This window comes from Eptatretus burgeri, chromosome 1 (assembly GCF_056783735.1).
Source record: "Eptatretus burgeri isolate ZD-2024b chromosome 1, Ebu_testis_v1, whole genome shotgun sequence".
Lineage (NCBI taxonomy): Eukaryota > Metazoa > Chordata > Myxini > Myxiniformes > Myxinidae > Eptatretus > Eptatretus burgeri.
The window spans coordinates 4,336,789-4,344,154 of record NC_140961.1 but is presented as its reverse complement, the minus strand read 5'-3'; the positions used below and the strand labels follow the sequence as shown (position 1 = coordinate 4,344,154).

Here is a 7,366-nt window from a genome sequence, read left to right as displayed (position 1 = left end):
GGTCCTGTTTTTTGTCAGTTACATCTTTATCAGTTCAGTGTGATTGCTCTTCCACGAGCCTCGACGATGGACACTAAAGAAAAAGAAAATTTATTTTTTACCGTTTTGGCATCAAAAGCATGACACACAGAGATATCAAATGAGTTTTACAAAAAGGACGGTGAATATCGAAAGAAACATTTGTTCGAGCGGCCGCTCTGAGTCTGCGAGGTCAGTGGTTCGAACCTGGCCGAGTCATCCCAAAGAATCTAAAAACGGCACGCACCGCTTCCAGTTGCTTCGTGCTGAGCATTTAAAAAGTATGGAAAACGGATAAACAATCAGAGGTTGGCAAAACTGGCACAGGCTTTTACGGGTCGAACGGCCCTAATGGCCTCTTTCTGTGTTGAAGTTTCTCGTATAATAACCCATGGTTATTTTGCTACAGTTCGGCACAAATTATTCCAAATCGGTACGCAGTTGTCGTGAATATACATATTCTGTGGGTGTCACATTTAAATATGTGATAAACAGCCATTCTATAATACCCAACTGCGCAAAGCTGAAAGCATCATGAGAAGGACTAGCTTGCTGTGATTTATAAGAAAAAAAGTACCCCCCCCCCTTCCCAACCCAAAGTACCCCCCCCTCCCCCCAGCCTCCATGCTCACAAAACGCACAAAGGCGTGCTGAGTCAAAGCTTGCCAACATCATCATCGTCGTGGGATCAAAGCAAAAACCAAACTGCCTCGGCCAAAGCTTCGGTCCATGCACTGCGTGACGTCTCCCCGCACAATGAACACAGGGAGGATAAATTTTCAACTCATCTCCGATATGAAAGCCAAAGCAATCACGCACTGGTGCTTTCAAATACATTGAGCATCAAATCAGCATAAACCAACAACGGGAACTCACAAGGTGTTTCAGCTTGTAATGGAGAGGATCATATTCCTGTGTGCTCTGCTGGAGTTATGGAACTTGTGAAACTTTCTTCTTAGCAGGGGAGTTCGGCTTCAATGGTACTTGCGATAAATCAGGGGTGTTGATTAGAAGCAGGATGGCGTGGAGGTAGTGCACTCACCTTTGAGCAGTCAATAACGTGGGCTCGATTCTCAGCCCGACCAAAAACTGTCGGTTTGACGCCACGCAGGCGGGGAGGGTTGTGGGCCATCTCGTGGACCGACGCTCGACGGGGACCCGTCTGCTGGATTTGATTGCTGGTGGAGGTTGAAGATTTCTCGGTATCTTTCCATTGAAGACTAGGCGAGTAATCTGTGGGCACCCCAGAGCAAATTGCAAATTCATGGCCAAACCTGGTCCAAGGACGAGATTTCGGCACCGATTGGTCTATTTCCCAGTGGAAAGTGCAAAATGCCTCTGCCCCCGAACAACTGCTCGGTCATGGGATACATGAAAGCTTCAAAAATAGAAAATAAAAACATGGGGGCACAACGAACATCACCCGCTCGAGGTTCATTTCATGCATCTCTTTGTAAGGCAAAACGAGCAAGTGCAAAATGCCACTCTATTGCAGACTCACAAGATCGCTTCCTGCTAGAATACCAATCAGCCTGCTGTATCTCACATGTCAACAAATGCATAACAACAAAAAAAGATATTTCAGGAATCACTTTGCACCACAGTCACGACTGCTCTTTAACAAAGCTGTGGTTTTGGTGGAAGAAAGAAAAATAAACTTCCGTTTAAAACTTTGTTTTATACTCATCTAATACATGAAAAAGGCCAGTTCATTCTTGGACTATGTATGCACGTATGTGTGGACGGAATGCCTTTTCCCCATTGGTTGGACAGCTGGCCCGACTCCAACCACAGTTGTCACCTGATAAAGAAAATCATACGTCCATTTTGAGTCGGTGTATAGGTCTCTGGTGTCAGTACATTGCCCAATGCAATTGCAATTGTCTGAACTGTATAACCAAGATGCATTATACATGCACAAAAGCAGGAGTGAGGGGAAGAACGAGGAGGGAGGAGGAAGGAGGTAGGGTAAGTGAAAGCGGGGGAAGGAAGGAGGATGGGAAAGCGAGGAGGATAGGAGAGTGAGGAGGATGGGAGGAGGAAGTGGGGAGAGGGAAGTGTGCAGAGGGGACGGGCATGTTCTGGACTTGTGCTTGGGAGGGGGACTTGATGGGAAGCAATGGGGGGGGGGTGGGGGGTAGAGGGAGGATGGTCACGTGTGCCGGCATTAGTACAGGATTGAGAGAAATGGGGTACGTTAAAACAGGATAGCAATATCACCCGTCGCTTTCAAATAGCACATACCATGTTGATAGAGAGTATAACATGTGATTCCCTTGAGGGATGCAACTCGAACTGCAGATGCCATCTTGTGTACCCGCTCTGGAACTGGAACTCTCCGAGGTGAAGGTGACATTTTAAAATTTTGTCAAATTTAACCAAGACACCGGAACCCATGTTAATACTGGATATGTACTTCGTTTGCTTTATCACCTTAACATTGTCTATTTACAAAAACAACAACCGCTGTTAACAAAAAAAAAAGTCAACTACACCGCTGTTGACTGTATAACCATGGCTTACAGACATCGGCTGATTAGGAACAGCTGCGATTAGCAATGTATACAGCGATTCGTCGGTACGAAGCTCCATCGCACCTGTGTCAGAAGGAAGCTGTGCAGTGAAACTGCTACACCACTTAAAAAGTAGCCCCATGGGGACTGACGGTTATTTTCCCAACAGGAAAAACAATCAGCCCCAAACCAAACAACAACACAAGAATACTAAACAACAACAAACTATAACTGAACGAAACACGGTGGGGGGTAGAAAGTTTCTTCTTCTTCATTTTTTACGGACGGATGGAAGGAAGGAAGGACAGTCGAGGAAGATCGAAGCAAATTTGCACCAATTAAAAAAAATCCATTTCTTCGTGCACGACTCTTGTACCGTTCTTTGAATGGATAATTTTCCCCGTGTCGAGTACACATGCAAAGTTTCAGGCCACTAGGTTTCATGGTTTTAGATTTACTAGTACGTGCCCGTACGTTAGTGGCCATACGTGCAACAAAAATAAAAAATAATAATAAATAAACTTTCAAACCACGTGCCAGAAACAACAACCACACAGGCCATTCCTTCGCTCTCGCGTGGCCGTATGTGCAACCCCCCCACCCCCCCACAAAAAAACTTTCAAACAACCACACAGGCCGTTCCTTCGCTCTCGTAAATGACGACTGGGTAGAGGCATTGTGTTTATCTTTAAATGCGCATAAGAAATTATTAGAATACAGTAAGTCATCACTATCCGGAAGTCTGTACGTTGTAACCCGTAATGGGGAACGCCGCTGAGGATCTCTTCCCCATCGGCCACGCCTACGCAGCAACGTGTCCTGTCATTGGAAACTAAATGGCACCCTTTCCCCATCAGCCACGCCTACGCAGCAACGTGTTGGTAACTAAATGGCACCCTTTCCCCATCGGCCATGCCTACGCAGCAACGTGTCCTGTTTTGGTTTGGTAAATAAATGGCCATAACTTGGGAAGCACTTGTCCGATTAATATAAAACCTTGAAAAGGCACATCGACAGGGCCCCAGCAATATACCTGGAAGTTTCAATTAGATCGGACCAGTGGTTGTCGAGAAACAGCGGTCACACACACACACACACACACACACACACACACACACACACACACACACACACACACACACATACATATACACACACACACACACACCCACACACACACACACACACACACACACACACACAGCTGGAATTATAGATAGATGGAGCGTACACACACACACACACACACACTGCTGGAATTATAGATAGATGGAGCGTACACACACACACACACACACACACACACACACACACACACACACACACACACACACACACACACACACACACACACACACACACACACACACACACACACACACTATTGTAGATGCACATAGGCAGTTTGAATGTTTTTTCCCTCAAACACGGGATATTTTCCATTTTTGGAGCGATGGTGTCTGTTGCCTTATACACCACCCAAATAACTATGTGGCTTTCTCTCGAACAAGGGCTTTTGCCACGGAGGGTGCGCAGGTCCTTGCTATTTTTTTTCCAACTATCTTGCGAGATTGGGAAATAAAACATCCATCATTTCTGACTTTTAATGATGTGTATGCAGTATATGTATAAGGAAGAAGATAATTGGTTTGGGGTCGTTTGTTGACACAATGAGGTTGCTCATGGTCACTTGAGAGTATCAATTCCACAGGGTCTCTGCTATCTCGTGGGATTGTGAGTTGGACAGGCGACTGTGATGGACCATGACATGTTGGAGCCATGCTGTTGCTGTTTCGATCATGATTTTCGTGAGGTTGGTGATAGCATGATGAGGGAAGGGTCAGGTCACGTATGGGAGCATGCGCCAGAGCAGCGAGTCGCTGCATTCACTTTCCACCGGTACTCCAGGGGCCTCTGTCTAGCCATCCCCCAGGAAGATGCTTGGCCCATCACCAACTCCTTGAGATGCTGATCAGTCTGCAACCACAAGACGTGTGGTTGGCCTATTGGCCTCCTGAACTCACAAGGCTCCCACGCTGAGAGAATCTTGTGAGCAGGATTAGAATCAGGAAAATGAGCCACATATCCATACAGCCGCAGCTGACGCTCACGGAATATGCAGGTAACAAATCTCATTTGAGTCTCTCTCAGCAACCGCTCGTTGTACACAAAGTCGGACAAGCGATAGCAGAGGATTCTCCGAAGAGACCTGGTACCAAAGGAATGAAGTGTCCATCTCAGATCCTTGGTCAGAGTCCAAGTCGCACATCCTTAGAGCAAGACTGGAAACACCAACGACCTGAAGACTCGGATTTTCGTCCTCCCGCACAGGTACTGGCAGCACCACACCCCATGATCCAATAAATCCATGACTCCTAGGCCCGACCCAGACGTCTGATGACATCTGGCTCACAGCCAGCAGAGACATGAATATCACTGCCAAGTAAGTGAATCCATCCACGACCTCAACATCCTCGCCACAAACAGGCACAGACAGGACAGCAGCATCCAAGATGTCATTGAAAGCCTGGATCTTAGTTTTGACCCAGGAAACCCGTAATCCCAGCGGCTCCGACTCCTCATTCAGCACCTCGAGGGCCCTCCAAAATGATATCTGGAGTCTCCGCAAAGATGACTGCATCATCTGTGAAATTAATGTCAGAGATCTTGACATTCCCAAATGATGCACCGCAGCTTGCTCTCTCCGACATCCTCCCGAGAATCCAGTCCATGCAAGTGCTGAAAAGTGTGGGGACCAGTACACACCCCTGACGAACTCCAGTAACAAATGGAAATAAGTCAGAGATGGTACCACCACATATCACAGCACTCTCAGTACCAAAGTAGAGTTCAGACATGAGATTGATCGGTTTTGGTGGCACCCCATGAAAATCAAGAATCTTGAAGAGGGCATCTCGATTCACTGAATCAAACTATTTACAAAGATCAAAGCAACCGGCCCAACGGGTCTTCACTTTGGACTCCTCTGTCAAGAGCCTACCACCCCCTGTTCTAACTGCAGTATACCGAGGGACGGGCTTGGAGGAACGTAATGCGCGAATTCCCCTGTAAGCGGGATGAGAATCACTTGACCACAGGTGATGCCCTACCCCCTCACAGATTCCTCGCACATAGGCCTCCTTGTCCATTCTGAGTGCACGTACAGTTTTCAGCCTCAGCTCCCTGAACAGCTCAGCTCTGCCATTCAGCCTGGCCCTTTGACTCTGGTCAATTGTATCCAGTGTCTCTTGAGAGATAAATTTCTTCTTCGCCCTCCGGTGAGTTCCAAGAGAGTCACCGGGAACATAAAGAATGGTGGTCTTGAAGGCGCTCCACAACTCTTCAGGACCCACTAAAGCACTCAGACCCCCCAAATCTCCACTCAGCCTGTTCGCAAACTCCTCAGCTACCCTCTCATCCTTCAGCTTGCCAACATCCAGCCTTGGCTGGGATGGTACCATTCTCCTGGATTTAAGGTGCAACTTCAGAGTTGCGGCAACAAGCCGGTGGTCAGTGTTGAGGATCTGAGCACTCCGGTCGACCCTGCAGTTCTGGATCATCGTCTCGCGACCATCAACGAGCACATGGTCAATCTCCTTTGCCACACCACCAGCGTTGGACTACCAAGTCCAGTGAAGAGCCTGTGGGTGCTGAAACCACAAACCAGCCACCCTCAGTTCATGACTTCTTGTGAAGTCAAGGAACGTGGTGCTATTCTGGTTCACAGTTCCAGACCCATGGGGACCAACACGTCTCATAACCATCCCTATCAGTTCCAGTCGATGCATTGAAATCCCCCAAGACTGGAAGTGTATGTCGCCTGGGGCACTGATCAACCACAGACTCGAGTGTGACATGGAATGCATCCTTCACGGTGAGATCACTCACCTCAGTCGGAGCATATTCAGAGACCAGGGAAATGACACCCAAGTAGTGACGGATCCTTAGTCTCACAATACAAAAGTTACATATTCTGCTGTTTAAATGATCGATCTGGGAATGCCAAGGGGTAAGGGAGGACAGAGACTTGGGGAGGGGAGGGGACCAAGGTGGGACAGAGTTGAGAGGGGGAGGTTGAGGGTTTGTGGGTTTTGAAGATTTTTGAGTGATGGAGTGGGGAGGTGGGGGTGGGGTGGGGGGGGGTGGGGAGGGTGTTTGAAGGCAGGGAGTGGGGAGGGGATTGAAGTCTTGGGGCTTGGAGAGGGAGGTTGAGTACTTAGGGTCTGTGCAGGGAGGGGGTTGATAACTTGGGGTTTGGGAGGAGGTGAGTTGGGGGAGGGATGAGTATTTGAAGTCACATTTTATATTGGGAGGATGTTCCATGGGTTCCTGCTTGAAGTTTTAATCGTATGACATACTGTAGCATGAATGGCGATCCAAGTAATCAAACCTCACAGCAGGAATACGTCAGGTGTTTAAGAAAGAGAAAGTGTGCGAATCTTGCGTGTGAACACTAACTGCTCCAAGAAGGCTTTATGTCTGGGTTCATTGCCCCAAGGAATGGTGTGTTCGAACAAAAACCATCGCTTGCGCGTGCGCACGCACACGCACACACACACACACCCTGCAACTGCTTTCAGGGGATCAGTTTATTATGTATGCACCAAATAATGGGATGGGCTGAATTGAGAAATTTTAATTTGATAAACAGATTAAAAGGAGAAAGATTCGGAGAGAAGAGAGAATGCCGAGGAGTGGGGGAGAGAAGGTGACGCATGTTGGGACAACAAAAGAGTAAACAAACTGGAAGCAAGAGATTCACGAGTTGCGCAGGAGACGGCGAGTGGAAGGAGATGGTGGAGGGTGATTGAGGGGGATTGGGGGTGAGGAGTAAA

General features: G+C 47.8%; 1 protein-coding gene across 2 annotated transcripts in view; it reads right to left on the bottom strand.

Annotated features, from left to right (window-relative positions):
• Nucleotides 1–1,437: 1,437 nt before the first annotated feature.
• LOC147033798 (DNA-directed DNA/RNA polymerase mu-like) overlaps nucleotides 1,438–7,366 on the bottom strand; it is an 83,018-nt gene continuing 77,089 nt past the window's right edge. The window contains exons 13-14 of one of the 2 annotated variants that reach the window (XR_015055430.1): nucleotides 2,263–2,354; nucleotides 1,438–1,819 (exon numbers count right to left, since the gene is read on the bottom strand). The gene's annotated coding sequence lies outside the window, so the exon portion shown is untranslated. Of the gene's footprint in view, nucleotides 2,355–7,366 lie in introns of both variants that reach the window. The other variant, XM_085871123.1, reaches the window with a different exon arrangement.